Genomic DNA, 17,381 nt, shown 5'->3' on the forward strand with positions numbered 1-17,381 from the left:
AATTTTTACTTAACCGTCTTAACCTAACTAATATTTTAACAACAAACAAATTTGACAAAATTTTAAAAGTTTTTACATTCTTTTAAGACCAACTTATGAGAAGGAGCTTCCCCCTGAGTATAATTTGTATCATTTTTTCTAGATCTTTGATTAAAAAACATAAACATCACAAAGTCCTAAAAAAAACTATTGATACCTTTTCAAGTTCCATAAATAGCTCAAAAAGATCAAAAATGTTTTGAAAATTATATTACATACGTCACGAATATTCTACGAAAATGTAAAGATTTAAAAAACAAAATATTAATTTTTATTCCCCGACAACAATCGATATTTTAAAACCGAAAAATCTGTTCGCTCAGAATATAAAATCCGTTGAATTCGTCGAATCGTTTAACCCGTTACCAGTGGGATGTGCCCTAATTTTAGATCAGTCAATATGAAGGGGGCCCGTAGGAAAATTCTCTAGGAGGGGGACAAAATTTTAATTTATCAATCCATTTATAAACGGGAATGGCTGTATGTATATATTTGTGCCAATGCACGACATTTTAAGAATTTATATAATCGTCGACGGAATAAAAACGAAAAAGCGTGTCGTTTTTTAAACGATTTTCCAACATTTTCCAGGGGGGGGGAGCACGTCCCTGCCTGCTCGCCCTCCGCACACGAGCGCCCTCGCGGGTCAATACGATATATTTTCGATAGCCCTAAGTACGGCGGATGCGACTATCGTCGGACGACGACCACGACGATAGCACAGGTGTAGGCGACGCTGTACGTGGAAGGCGAAACGAAAACCGATGACCGCCGAACGCGCAATCGCACGGGCAGCGGCGGCGGTGTCCCCGTCCCGCGGATAAAGCGTGTAAACGATTTGGCCGGATTTTCATGGTGTCTACCGCGCGGGATTTCGCAACGACGACGACGGGCGCGAAAAACGCGCGTCGTTTCCGACAGGACGTGTGTGGCGGAAAACGCGTATGTAATTAACGAGGTGTGTAAACAATATAACGTCGTCGTCGTCGTCGGCGGCGGCTGCGCACAAGACTCGCGCGCACGCCGCCGCCGAGGAGATCGTCGCCCCGAGAGCGTCGTCGAGGACGGCGACGGAAAATGTCGCAACGGCCGTGTTCGATCGAGCGGAGCGACATCCGTTATCGCACCGCAGCGCCGCACCGTCGACGGCCGCACTGGACCGCGTAAACACGACGCCACCTGTAGCCTCCGAGTTGCACAAAAGAGAAAAAAAAAACGGTCGTGTAAAAACTAAGCGGCCGCCGTTTGCGACACACTCTCCGCGACCTTGCGCGAAGACGTCCGTCGCGGTCCGCCGCCCCCGATCGGCGCGGGGGGTGGGGGCCACCGCCGTTTTCGCGCGTTATTTAACCGGCCCGCCGACCGTCGACCGGCTCATACCGTACCGCACCGCAGCGCCGCAATCATGACGACGTACAGCTCACGACTACCGCGAGATCGCTTTTGGACGGTGGCCGCGGCGCTGGCCGCGACGATCGCCGCCGCCGCTCTGCTGACCGGTCGCGCGGCCGACGCGGCGTCCACCGGGCTGGACGCGGCGGCCGTCGGCGGTTCGAACGTCGTCGCAACGGCGTCCACCGGGCTGGACGCGGTGCCGGCCGAGTCGAAGAAGGTGGCCGGCAAGTCGTCGCTGATGGACGGTTACGTGCGGACCGGTTCGACCAAGGGCGACAAGGGCTACAACGAGGACGACGTGTACGGCGACAAGGACTCGGACAGCTTCGGGTTCGGCACGCAGGTGTCGTACGGCAGCAAGGCGGGCGACGGCGGCAACGGCGCTTACCACGAGTCGTCGGCGTACGACGACAACGGCCGGTCCAACCCCAAGTACTCGGCCTGGCACTTCGAGGAGAAGGACGGCAAGCCGACCAAACGGTACGTGTACGACTCGCTCAACGACGGCGCCGGCAAGAAGAAGAAGTACGACCCGCTGGCCGTCGAGGCCGAGGCGTCCGAGTACGACAGCGTCGAGGCGTACGACGACGGCGACGACGGCGGCACTCACGCCGGTTACGAGGTGGACGACGCGGAACCCGAATACGGTAACCTGTACGACTCGGCCGACGTTTACAACGACGCCGACACTTACTACTGATCCGCTCCGTCCCGCGCGCGCAACCCCCCCGCGTTCGTACGATCCGTCCCTACGAACGTCCCGGTGCGAAACTTCTTCGGCAATGGCACTCCGACTTCTATAACGATCTTCGACCTAACCGGAAGTCATAATAAACCATATATTTTCGTACTCTACACACACAACCGTCACCGCAGTGGCGATGTCATGTAACATTATATTCGTCGGTAACAAAACTCGTGACGACACGGCCGTTATGTAAAAGTAAAAAAAGTACGTTTTTCTCTGGAATTTTCCCACTACTATTTTCCCTCTCTCGCACGTCTCTCAAATTCGCTCTCTGGTCGTCCGTGTCCGTGCACAGTACCTAATATATAACGCAAAATAATAATAATTATCGTTCCTGGTCATAAAACGCCTATAATAATATAATAATATATTATAGCTTATCCGGTCAAGTAGTATTGTTTTAGTTTTGTATTGTTATATCGTTGTTATTATTGTTATTATTATTATGGTTATAATAATTTTTGTTATTGTTGTTATTGTTATTTTTCAACCATATTTACTTCGCTGTTTTTCTGTTGTTTTTTTGTTTTTTTTTTTACTTAGGATTATAGCTACTATCAGTTGTTTTATTTTTTACTGCTGAATTGTTTATTATTTTTTTTATTATTATACTGTTGTTTAAATAAATATTTGTAAAGAGTATAAGTAGTATGTGTCTGCGTAAGAGCTAACAAGAAGTATTCCTACCCAAAATCTAATATTAATACTATTAAATTACCCGACTTACTCGCATGTTGTATAATAATATTATGATTGACTTAATTGTAGCATTGTGAAAACTTGAAAATTATTTCAAACGCAATAATAATTGCAATTTTTATCAAAAACTTTCGACGACTCAAGTTTGCAAGAGTAACATAATTTTATTATAATAATAATTTATTCATTTCACAGGAGACAGAAGAATATTTAATTACATATTTATAAATGTTGTGTACAAAATCCAGGTCTAATAATTTACGTGTTAATTAATAACTCACTATATATTATATTGTGCTATAGTCTAAGACCTAAGTGTTATCAGTGTAATAAAGTGCCAAAAGAGTACTAGAATAAATTCATACACAGGTGTAAGTGTGTAGACCAATTTAAAATTACTAGTCATTATGACGCATTATTAATTACGTTTTTTATTTTTGTTCAGATCTTATTATTTTAACAGATATTTCCTTTGTTATTAACTTATTTTCAATTATAATTGCTTTTCTCGTTTGACATAGATATAACGAACGTAATAATATAATTGACGAATGATTTTCCAGTTTAATATAATAATAAAAAAAAATACCTTTCAATATTTTGTCATTGCACAGCGTTGCTGGGTGGTTATTTTTTTTTTTTATCTAATTCCTATTATTCGCATGATCGATTCATGTCTATCATTAACGTTGTGTCGTTTTTCAACTGTTTGTCAATTCATAAAATATATATTCATCAAGCTTGAAAAACTACTATCTTTGTCATTGACTATATTATCATTATAAATGACGACCGCGCAATAATAATTTGATTAATAAAACATAAGCTCATATCGCTTTATCGCTTTGAACAATAATACAGCCCTGATGAATGAAATAATATATAAATACATTCGGATCGTTTTATTTTGAATATATATATATATATAAATTGTTTTATATAAACTTTTACTGATTATTGTAAAAGTCTTGTATAACTGAATTATAAAATATTAAGTCCATTGACGTAATATTATTAAAACTTTTAAATAATTACTTTTATAATAATAATACATCAAATCGCGGAATTTTAAAGTAGTTTTTAAATTTAAATTTTAAAATGTAATCATTGTTAGACTACATTTCCCCCGATACACGATATATACGTATACGACCTATTAAATGCATATGTGTAATAATCATTCCACTATATATATTAAGAGTAGGTATACTTGTAACCCCTAAAATAATGTTATCTTTATGGAAACTCAATAACAAAACTTAAACTCGCATGATATTATTAGGTACCTATGGTAGGTACAAATGAGTTTGTTTCGGACGGCGTGCACATTGCACAAACAAACATGATATTGTTCGCTATTATAATAGACCCTTTTGGGGATCTTACATATTATTATTATGGAACGCGAGCTTGACCCAATAGTGAAAGTTGAGTTCAAAGGAAAATACAAAACAATAGGTAACAATTTATAACACTAATATAATTAAAATGATTGTAAAACGTCGTTTGTTTTTATATTTTTCGTGTTTAATGGGATTGCAATTTACAAACGACTATTATAGGTAAAATACCATACACGTGGCGAAACTGTAATAATACGTATGAATGCTGTCTGAGTATGAAAAAAAATAAAATATAACAATAAAATGCAGTAATCCTTCGTATCACTGTACCAGCTGATGCGAAAACAATACACCAAACCAATCGTTTAGAATCGTTTGATGTACTGTGTATTTACGTGACCGCACCGACGACGAGACGCATCCTCGATAAAGTCATCTAATAAAGGTTTGTTGCCTTCAACAGATACTCTTTAGAGATACATTTTATATATTTTTATAAACAGATGACATTTACTAGCAGTTAGCGATAACGTGAATCTATCGAAATGATCTATTAATTATACTCTAATACCAATTTAATTAATTAATCAATAATTAATATCCATCACACGCACCCCTATTATTCAAACCATGTACGGATACCTTATTACAATATGGTATATTAATCGTATGTTTGTAGGGGCTTAACGTCATATGTTTGAATTTTATATTTTTTACAATTCAATTTTTTTTTTAATTTTTCTTTTATTGGATTTGCCCAAAATAATGATTAAAACTCGGGTAGCATAACATTATCGATAAATAATTATTTATAATGTACGATTGCGACATTATAATCATAAAGCAAGTAATCATTGCTAGAATTGCACTGAAGTATATCCAACCACAACGCTATTATATTATTTCGATATACAATATAATATATTGGTAATATATATATATGTATATTGTATATATATAATTAATCGGCATGGCTGCAACAACAATATTGATAGTTATATTTTGATAAAAGATAAGTTACTAAAAACAGTAAAAACATCCATATTTTAATAATATTGAAGTATATAGTGATTAGTACCTACAATAGTACTGTCATTTTTACTATAGAAAAAAACTATAAAAGTGTAGGTATTTTTATCGTTCATAATATCATTTAATAAATAATGATAAGATATTTATTTTTATTTTTTAATTTGATTTAAATTAGGAATATCATAGTTAAATAAAAATCAAGTATATATAAAGTTGTAGGTAGACAAAATGAAAATATGTATAGTTAAATTGTTACTCGATAACGCTACACGATACATAAATTACATGTACACTAAGGAGTGTGATAAATATATTTTATAGTTTTTCTGAAATCGTATACAATTTATTTGATATGAGCATCTTCTTTACTATATTTAATACATATAATGTATATGTATAATAAACGTAACATTAAAGTATAATTAATGCATTTTCACTATTTTTATTTTCGTGTTTTTGCACGCATTTCGTCGTTTTTATATAGTTAGATGACCACTAATTGAATACTTAACTTGTCATCGCAAATAATTGTAATAAATATAAAAATGTGATTATTAAATTATTTTACTTATACGATCCTTAATACAATTTAACTGTCTTAAATTATAATGGCGAACAATAGATTTTATTTTTTTCTGTGTAAATAATAAATATTATTTTATTGATAATAATATAACTATGTTCATGTTTTATTGACATGGAATGTGTATTTTTTTGCTGAAAATGAAAAAATATGTAGTTTTAACAACCTTTGTCATTTTAAAAACCAAAAGTACAACAGATAGTTTGACTTTGACAAGAAAATATTTCTCTCGGTGGACATGGAAGTTTTGACAGTTGTTGAATCTGGTAAAACTTAATAATAAATAATAACACATTATACGTTCACGAACGCTGTTGAATAATTATTGTTTAATAATAATTTTCACTGCACACTTAACGAAATCAACGAAATATATTAATTTTACGACACATATTTGTAGAAAGTCGCAGCAACAATATAACAACATACACATATATTTGGTTTTAGTTCAGATATATTGTATAATAAAATAAATATGATGTATATTTTTCATAATAAATTTTGTTCGAATAAAACGTACCTACATCGCATTAAAGTAAGCTGAATTCTCGGGGGGAAAAAACTATATTAAAAAACATATATTTTCCTCCCTCGCGGAGAATGCGTTGATTAAGCAGAATTTCTGGGAAACAAAGTTATTTGAAAAATTCAACGATAATGAGATGCAATAAACGTGGGTATATTCTGATGAGTAGGTAGATACGTATATTATATACCTGCCATATATTCGCCTCGATTAATTAATAATTTATTACGATGCGTGTGCAGGAAAAAGGAATTATTGTCCTTAAAGCCATATTATGGACCATCCACGAAATAATAATAATTTTTTTATTGCAAACTACTTAAAATTTTATTGTTATTTTGAACGTATCTATCAAATAAAGTATATCGAATTATATATACTTACTAGAAAATACTCAGTAGACAATATACGGATTACGTCTTAAAATACTACATTACTATATCTTAGTTGCAAATCGGTATTTATTTTCCACGCCGCGATCGATTACTTTTTTTCTTCATCTTAAAAGTAATCGTGTGCCAGAGGTGAAGAGTGGTAGACTGTTCGTATAAGAGACAGTATATATCTTTACTTTTATGCTTGTAAATTAATAATTATGATATTTTTATGAAGGTATATCGTGCCGTCAGAACATCAGTGCAGTAGGTAATTTGAAATGAGATTGTGTTTTGAGATGATTGAGTTAAAGCATAAAGTAGACAAATCGTCATCCCGTTATGCTCAAATGATCAAAACGAAAAATATTTTTTCAGACCTATCTTACGATATTTGGATATACCATACTATTTCGCACTAATGTTGAACAATTTCTACGAAAATTGTAATTACCGGACAATAAAAATGATAAAAGTTGAACAATTTTCGGGTTTTCATAATGTTACACCAACTAACTTGCCGATGGTTCAACAGACGGTTTAAGTGTGTGTGGTTATAATCTACATAATATATGTAAATGATAAAATAATATTATGTGTTTAAATCATACCACTTCAGAAACATTATGATTTGTATTGATATTATACTAAGTGAGCTTGTTCGTTTAAGTGCTCCGCGCACATCTAAGATTCTGATACATAAATTTAATATAGAATAGTCAATCGATATATTTGTACACAACATATTTGTAGTCTAAGCTATTCAAAATCAACCGAGTGGATATCATCAAGTTTAATACTCCAACACGTAAGTGTAGTCAGAGTAGTTGACGCATTTAGTTGTAATAATAATAATGATAGTTTATAATGACCAGAGACTCGAAAATATATTATAAATAGGGCACGGGCTTAAATTTCATTAAAAATATCAAAAAATGTTTTACAAAATAACTAAAAATGTCCTTTTTTAAAGCCACTCAACTTAACACAAACGATAGAAAAACGATGATTTAACTTTTAGTATTTTTCATGTATCTTTATCTCAACCAACTAACTACAATACAAAAACAATTGAAGTATGTATTGAAAATATATAATAACTGTTAAAGCAAAACAATATTAATTGTTTGATATAATTTCTTAATATTTACACTAGCTAAAATTTCATAGAATGTATCAATATAGTGATAAAATATGAATTAACAATAAATTAATACAACGTCTTGAAAACGCTAAAAGAAACATGGAAAAAACATCAACTAATTCAAAATAAAAGTTTTACTTTTAAAGTATAAATATTGCATAAAACGAATTACGTAATACTCTAAACGCTTTGTCCGATAGAGTGACTAAAAAAAAAAAAAAAAAAATAATTTTGCATTTAAATCCAGGATCTAACTATAAATTTTAGTTTACCTTTGACGCATACTGCTCAATGCGATTATTGTTCGATACTATTCTTGTTTGAATGAAAACGCGTACGACGCACGTACAGTGCAACTACAGCAATAATTATTGGTTTTATTGTTAATGGTCATGTCGCCTGCAACGGACGACTGGACGTTAATGAGCGAAACAGCGTGCGTTTTACATATACTGCAATATTAGGTTTGAGTGTTTCTGCTACCCGTACGTGGAATTGTAAAACAACTACAACTTTATTGTATTATTTTTGATATATTATGATATAGGTTCTCAATAAAAACGGATTCAGATCGGTTTGACGAGGGTTCAATAATTATATACATATAATTGGAATATAGGTGGTTATTTTAAAAGTAATAATTTACTTTAAAAAGGTTACTTTATAAGTTATCGTTTACTGGAAAAGTGTTAACGTATTTGAACGTTTTTTTTTTTTTTGTTTTATACGATTTGAAGTCATCACAAAATAAGATTTACGAAAATAAAAACAAATATTGTTTACTATTTATTAAGTTTTTCGCTTTTTGAATATGACTGCATGCATTTTTAATTTCATATTCCGTAGCAGATTATTTTCTGAGAAGTTTGATACACAAAAAATATAAAATTAAACGAGTAGCTATATAACTATGGTTAAATCTTTAAATATTTAATGAGCGAAGCAGAGTGGCACGCTGTAGGTACTCCGAAAAACATTGGTCTAATACGTCTTAACTTGTCACAACTTTAAATACTTAATAAGAATTATCAATTCGTTCAAAATTCAATTTATAGGTTTTTTAACCTTTAAACTAATCGTCTTGTATCATAATATAATATTATATAAATTCGCTAGTCTAGTTCCAGGAATCATATTTACTGTAATGCGTGGACTTATAGTCTCTTAACTTTATTTTTATTTCTTACTTGGAAAGAATTATAGCTGACAATTATTGATAAAGGTGTTGACATTGCAAAAACAAAAATTATTTCAACCTCTTAATTTTATTTTTTTAAAGTTTACAATGTGTTAAGTGTGGTATTACTAAAAGATATTCCAAACACGCAAAATACATTTTTGATAAAACAATCATCATTATAGGGTTACAATTTGTTGGTTAATTAGCTACTTTTAAATTAATTACTCAATAAAAATATAAAAATTCATTAAATTACAGTCTCTTAATGTTGGGTTATTTAGAGCTAAAAATAAATAAATAACATGCTTATATCGACGGTTTCAAATTTTTAGAGGTAGCAAAATTTTTATTTTAAGTTAAGTGAATTCAACGATTACAGTAATACTTAAATATTTATTAAGTACAAATAAATTATGTGTTTCTTTTTTTGTGTGTGCTCTATAAATAATATATAAATAATACACGTACATTAATAATTAAAGCACTTTATATGTATAAATTTATATTGTAAGACCTTCTCAACTTATGACCTATATCGTCGACTTTTTATCAGTCTTAACTCTTGAGCCTTTAATATTTTTTTTAAGATATTGACAAATATTATTGAAGAACAAATATGTCGATTATAGTTCATCAAATATAACATTTATTACATTTTATTGTTAATACGTAAAAGAATTTAGGAATTAAAATATGTTCAATCAGTCGACAGTTAAATTATATATCCGTATAAATATCTATGTAGAACATAATGTCCCAAAAATGCAAAAGCGATACGATTTTTATGACTTTTATAGCCTCTCGTAATATTATATTATATATTAAAACAATTCTACGACATCTGATCGTCCATCAGATGACTAAAAAATATATGCGTATTTGTTTATATAAATTGGAAATTCACATCATAAAAATTGTAATTTATTTCGCGATCAAAATTCACTGCCTTATTGACTAATATTTTAATATACCTAACCTTATATCGTATTACGCTTTCGTGATGTTTGACACGATGCTTGTCAAGCATATACCCTTATTGACATTATGAATGTACTTATTTCTGACACGAAGATATTTACTTCATATTACGGTGCTTTTTATTTATGATTTTTTTTAAAGTAACCACTGGATACTAAGTATACTAACCACCCTCTCAACACCTTTAAGAAAATGTACTACCATTTAAATATAATGTAGTTACTGTCCGACTATCACACTTCCTAATTCGTTTTTTCTGGCATGTAAACCTACGAATATTAAAGTGCATTAAAAAACCTCACACGAGGTCATAGCGCATACTATAATAGTCCAATCAATCACATCCATACTGTCAAAGTATGCACACGTCTATCATGTAGTTCCGATATTTATTGTTACAAAACGCTAAATATTAACTATACCAAATATAATATAATTTTATCGTATTATTTAGGCGTTTTTGATATTTTATTTTAAGGGTTTGGCCGGAGCGACGAATATATTGATCTATAATGACGTGTAACTGACGTCATTTATATAGCCATTTTTTTCTAATAATATAATTAAAAACACAGATTTCTTTCGATATTAAAATTTAAAAATTGTGGTGCGATAAATACGTTGATTTTCATTGGTATGTTAAAATAGGAATACGTATTTATTTATTGCTTCTAGATAATCAGAAAAAAAATTAAAAATAAATTAGGGAAAACGGAAATATTTTTATAAAATATATATATTTTATTTTCAACAGAATTGAAAACGTAACTATAAATATTTGTAATTTTCACTATACACTGTTTTTTTTTCTAAGAATGTTGATAGAAGTATTTTTTCTTTTTAAAACGCTTAGATATTTAATACAAAGTTTTACATAATATGTATATATTATACAAGTTTTCAGTATACAAATTTAAAAATACCAAATTAACAGTACACTTATAAATAGAACCCCGATTTATATGCATTAAAAAGTATCAAAATATGCCATATAATATGCAGTAAAAATCATTAAAATATGCAACAAATATGCAGTAAAAATCATTAATACATGCAACAAATATGCATTTATAAAATTTATGTATAAAAATTCAAAGTTGCAATAAGTATGAAAAAAATATAAAAAAATAAAATATAATGAAATATAAATGTTTAAATAAGATCGCGTATAAATAAATACATAAATATTACGGTTTAAAAATAAAATAAATTATACAACTCAAAATGTGCTTTTATTCTTTATTGTTAAAAATAATTATTATTAAATGATATTTAAGTTATTCTTCGGTAAAACTATGCCATCTATTTGTTAATAAATGCTTGTATATCGAAAATGAACATTCACAATCAAATAAAGTTATTGGGGCAAATTTAAAAGAGCATAAATAATTGGGTCTTGATAGTTATTTGAACTATATATAACAACTATTGGTATTATAAAATTAAATGTATTACATCGATAACGACGATATAACGATTAGATTACAGCAGATAAACTATTCCTTTTAATACGATGGCATTACTTCAACTATTTCTAATGTATATAAAATATTTTACATATAATACGTATTTTCAATTAAGATAATTAAAACTGTGTCGCTAATACTACGTTCTACCGATCAAATTTTTTTCGCGACAGTGCATTCATTGAAATATGCAACAAATATGCATTTATAGACAAATATGCATTAACGGTTAAATATTATGCAAAATATGCAAAATAAAAATTTAACTGTGAATTCCAATTAGTATGATTCATGAAGATTATTAACAAAAATATAAAAAAGTGAAAAGGAAAAAATATGCAAAAACATACAAATCCGGGCTCTACTTATAAACAACTTTTTCAGAAATTTAAAGATCAGGTACATTTTAACAAAAAATAAAAAAATTCATTAGTCTAGATAAATTTTTTTTTTAATTCTTAAAAAAATATTAAGAATAAAATTTTCGCCATTACGTACTATTATTATTTTTATACGCAGTAAATTGTTTAAAAGCGGTATTTGAACTTATTTTGAATTCAAGTGAGCATTTTAAAAATTTAACTGATGTTATTAGTAGAAAACATTTTTATCTATTGTCTTACTAAGTGTAGTATAAATAAATTATAAAATATTAATTATTGCACAAACACACAAAACAACTATTTCGTTTCAAATGGTTTTTTTACGTGGTTGACATTGTATTGGAAGTACCCTTAATGCTACGACACATTTATGCACGTATGGAATACATAATGTTCCGTGGTGCAATTATACGCATTGCAGGACTGTTTAATTACTTCATACGACGTGGTATACGGTTACGAACAATTGACAATATTGTGTGTTTACAAACCGAGTATCTATACCGCGTCTCCGTCACCCCTTAACCATCATAAATAATAATGGTGGTGAATAATATAATATTCCGTTATATATTTAAGTCTGTAATGCCGAATAATCTTTGCTAATTGCAAAACTTTTTTTTATCACATTGCCGACGTTTTAATATTAATATTCATATTATTATTATGAGTATTTAATCTTATATGTCTAATGGCAGATTTTTATTTGAATTATGAGTATATAAAATGATTAGGTAGTAGATTTTTACAGAATGTATACAAAATCGTTTATGGAGTATCTATACTTACGCATAAAAACATACATATTGAGCTATATAAAATTAAATTAACATGTATAATATCCGGGTAGTTTCTTTGATAAAATAATAATTCAAAGAAGTTCATAAAATCATGAGTGGAATACATCTATTGAATAGACCAAAATATTCTAAAAAGTCTTACACAATTGATTTAATCAGTATATTTATTCTTTATTGTATAGTTTAATTGAATTATACTATACGCCGGCCATTACTTTATAATCGTAGTTATTATATTATATTATATAAAAATAAATAATTAATACAATTAGTTAGAAATAGTTAGATGTGTTCAGTACTATTGATTTAGCGTAGGAGCTGCTAGTAATTTAAAAATTATGGCAAAACCATGCGTTGTGTTTGAGCTTAAGTAAATAGTATTATTATTCAGTAGCATAAAGCATTAGGTATACTATATTAGGTACATATCATATTAGCTATTGTTTAATACAGTCAATAAATATAAATATTGCATTACTATAAATCGATAAAATAGTAAAATTTATTAAATAGATATTAAACAATAACTATCTACGAACACCCAACTACCATCACGATTTTACTGAATATAATATTTACTTACTCGTATGTTCAATGTTCATAGTGTATATCTTCATATATTCAAATATAATATAAAGTGAAAAATTGTTACAAAGAATATTAGTTATAATACATACCTTCATTTGGTTTTTAAAACAAAATTATACTTGATTGGAGATTTTAAATTTAATTTTTTTTCCACAAAAAAAAAATAATAATAATAATAATAATGAAACTAAATGTTTAAAAATTCAGAACTTAATGTTTTGAACGCAATTTCAACTTAGTTTTGTTTTTCTCAAGAGCATATTTTAAGCACCAAATTAACTCATTCGATAAAAACTTATGAAGATATTATACTAAAATACTAAATAGATTCCATCTCCTTTTAAATTTGTATGAGAAAGTTTCATAGCATATCAAATAATGTTATAGTTTAGTATCAAAAGGTTGTATTTGTAAAACTTTTTACTTTAAACCAAGTTATTTCTATTTAATCGTAAAAGTAATTAGTTTGTTATAAGATAGACATTTTTTCAGTATTCATTTTTTTTTTAGATTAATTAAATATTATGCATTAACTAGCTTTAAAAATGATAAACTATCAGCTATAAATAATTAAATCTATTAAATATTTACAAATACTAGTAAAAGACAGCAACATTTTCCAAAAAAATGTTATAGTTGATAAAATGCTCCGTTATATATAAATAAACAATTGGTATTTTTTGCAATTTTATATAAAAAAATAATTTAAATTATTAAAATGACAAGAAATCAATTATAGGTCACATTTCAATAGTTAACTATATACATTTTATTTACATTCAATGTCATGTTTTACGATTTATAAATTTAAAATTTCATATTTTATTATAAGATTTGTTTTACATAATATCATGACTGCACATCAGTATAATTATTTTCTCCGTCGTACAGACATGTAATTTCTAAAACTTCTCGCCGTTTTCATTCGTTGTAATTACATTGTTGAAATTAAGGTATTGTCACAAATTATAATTTATAAGAATTTTAAAGAATAACTACATTTTTTAATTGCAAGTTATTTTTTCATAAAAATCAAAATATTAATTAAATCTCTTGACAAAGTTGTTTAATTTAAATTATTAAATTATTCTTGTATACGGAGATATGTAATATCTCTGTATACCTACAAATAATACAAGAATAAAAAAATTTTTTTGTTATATTTTATGCATGTAAGGTATAAATTGACTTACCTGTTTTTTCCCTTTTTGTAGAACTATAATATTATTTTCAACTGCATTAGCCATCAATCATTTAGTCAATTACCTACGACATTATTTTTTATCAATACTAAGTAAATGAATTCAATACCTATTGTATTTTTCAGTCATCTGATTTTTTTAATTTTTCTTAGTCACTCAATCACAATAAATATATTAATATATCACATGAACATATTATAAAGTAATTACCGTATTACTAACTAATTTATCAAAATTCAATCGATCTTTTACTAAACACTACAGGCGGTGTTAATTAATGTCCTATCATTGATATATTATAAACCTTGAGTGTATTACGATTTACGATAACAGTTAATAACAATGTTAGGTTTCGTTATGCATGGTTTTTCCAAAAAAAAAATAATAAAGTATGGTCAGCGGGGTCCAATTGTTTTAATGAAGAATACATTTTTAAAAAAAAAAAAACCATAAAAATTATCCTGCATAATTTATTTTTACACTCCAACCGTCATATGACAGAGTGCACTTTGCACAGTGCACACGCTTAAAAATATCAAGTAATAATCTTTAGATCAACGCATTTTTATAAGAATTGATCACTTCTTGATTGTATCAAAACAATATATTAAATATATATCGAAAGTGTTTGAGATGTAAACGGTGGGTGTAGCACTGACATTATTAGATACCGAATTTAGCTGTAATCGATAACAATTTATTATAATATTATACCTTAAATACGCTGTTTCTAAGGGCAAAAAATTAAAAGGTATGATAATTAATATTATTTGAAAGTAAATCAATGCTATTTTAACATATTATTATACATGATACGTATTATAAGTACGCACATTTTATGCATACGTGGTCTTTTGCTATTTCAGCCCAACAAATTCGTACATAAAATGAAAACTTAATAGAAATAAGTAAATATAGTCACTAAAGCAGTAAACCAAACTAAAACAATATACACGCCCACACATATCGTATGGCACATTTATTGTTATTCGTGACTCTAAATCATTGGAGTGTAGAATTTTCAACCCTTTTCAGTGATTCGATTCCGTAGATATAAAGAAATAACTATAACTATAATAATGCCAATGGGAAAAAATATCGACAATTCTATACACCACTTTATGTAATTTATTTTATCTTTATGTGGCGTCAAATGTGATCATATTATATTAGTCACCTAAATATTACTATTTTATACAATCGAATCGTGTAGACTACCTATACACGTAATATGTATATTTATGCATATTTACTAACTAAATCACTACCTATTATTAGTTTTTAAGTATTGTCTCTTTAATATATTATATATTTGAAATTATGATTGTATGAGCAGTCAGGTTAGATTTGAACTATAATAATACTTGCTTTGTAAATGAATTACAGTTCGAAATGAACAAACATATAACGCGTAAATAGCTTATAATAATATATTCTAGTTATTTTATTACAACTGAAATTTATAGTAAACATTGTGTGTGTGCGTTTGAAGAAGAAAAGAATAACCATATTTTGAATTTTATTATGCATTCGTATATTATGATATTGTGTCGCTAAAGCAGTAAAGGACGCGTAAAAAACTTTCCATCAACTGATTCTTCCAATTCCGGCGGAAGAAACTTAACGATTTTTGGGATTTTTTTAGATATTACTTTGTTTATTTTTTATTCAAATCATCCTAACTTGTTCTATATTTTTAGGTATCATAATACCCAAGCTAATACAATAATAATATAATTTAGTGCAGACGTCGTATGATACCTCTATAAGTGCATTGAAAGTCACACGCATCGCTATAATCTTCACATATTTACGTATTATGTTTATCCTAGATATGTCGTCAACGACTACACATTTACCTATAGAAATAAGAAAATATTTTTATCCCATGCTTCGAGTATAATCATAAGTTATAACTGCTTAACATAGAATAAGCATCCTTGCTAAAAAATTGTTTTTACATTTCTGACGTTTCTCGGTTTAACGAATTATGTTATCTTACAGCATAATATAACATTGAAATGATTCCAATCGTAATATTTTTAAATTTTATTCTATTTTGTTCTATTTTTTACAATTTTGTTTTATTGATTATTTGTCTAATCTCAAAATTAAGATCATACTATTTTATTAAAAATAAGCATTAAACTGAAATTTTAAAACAAAATTTCTTTTTTATTTGTTACTGTTACAACAAAAATATAATATTTAATTATTATTAACTTTGATCATTTGTTGTTCACTTCGTGTTGTTATTTATTAGCCTACTGTCAAAAGTTCATTAGCTACATACTGTTAGTAGGTAGGTAATATTCGTACGGAAATAACGAGAAAATATTTGAAACGGTATTGATTCATTCGTAGAGGTAAGAAAATGAGGCCTTTCTAAAATAATTACTAAATATTTACATAATATTATAATATGTAATGCACATCAAACTAAAATATTTATATTTACACAAAACACACGCACACACGTCTTGTTGTTCAATGATTAAATCGTATCTTGGTCTTTGGGATTCATATTTTGATTGCAGAGAGATAAAACCAAAAGCTAGCGAACCATCGCAATATCCGGAAACCTGTTTTAGCACGCAGAGCACGCAAAAGCCTTATATAGTGGCGTATACGTATAACAGCTGTATCATATTTTATACGTTATATAATGACAAGTGCGCGGGCGCTAAGACACACGACGTGTGGAAAGCCAGGTTGTATTCGACTTTTGACGCGTGTCTAAAACAATTTTCTCTCTAGGCCAATTGGAAAACGCGTACGTGCACAACTTTTCGTGAGATGTGAAGGTTTGACACGGGACCTAACCGTTTACACGACGCCTATGAAATATGTTTGCAAACAATAATCATCGTAAGCATAATAATAATAATAATAATAATAATT

The 17,381-nt window shown here is 29.6% G+C and overlaps 1 long non-coding RNA gene across 1 annotated transcript in view; it reads left to right on the forward strand.

Annotated features, from left to right (window-relative positions):
• The window catches only part of LOC126551209 (uncharacterized), a 30,126-nt gene that overhangs the window by 8,584 nt on the left and 4,161 nt on the right, over positions 1–17,381 (forward strand). The gene's annotated exons all lie outside the window — the stretch shown is intronic.

Source organism: Aphis gossypii, chromosome 3 (genome assembly GCF_020184175.1).
Source record: "Aphis gossypii isolate Hap1 chromosome 3, ASM2018417v2, whole genome shotgun sequence".
Taxonomy (NCBI): domain Eukaryota; kingdom Metazoa; phylum Arthropoda; class Insecta; order Hemiptera; family Aphididae; genus Aphis; species Aphis gossypii.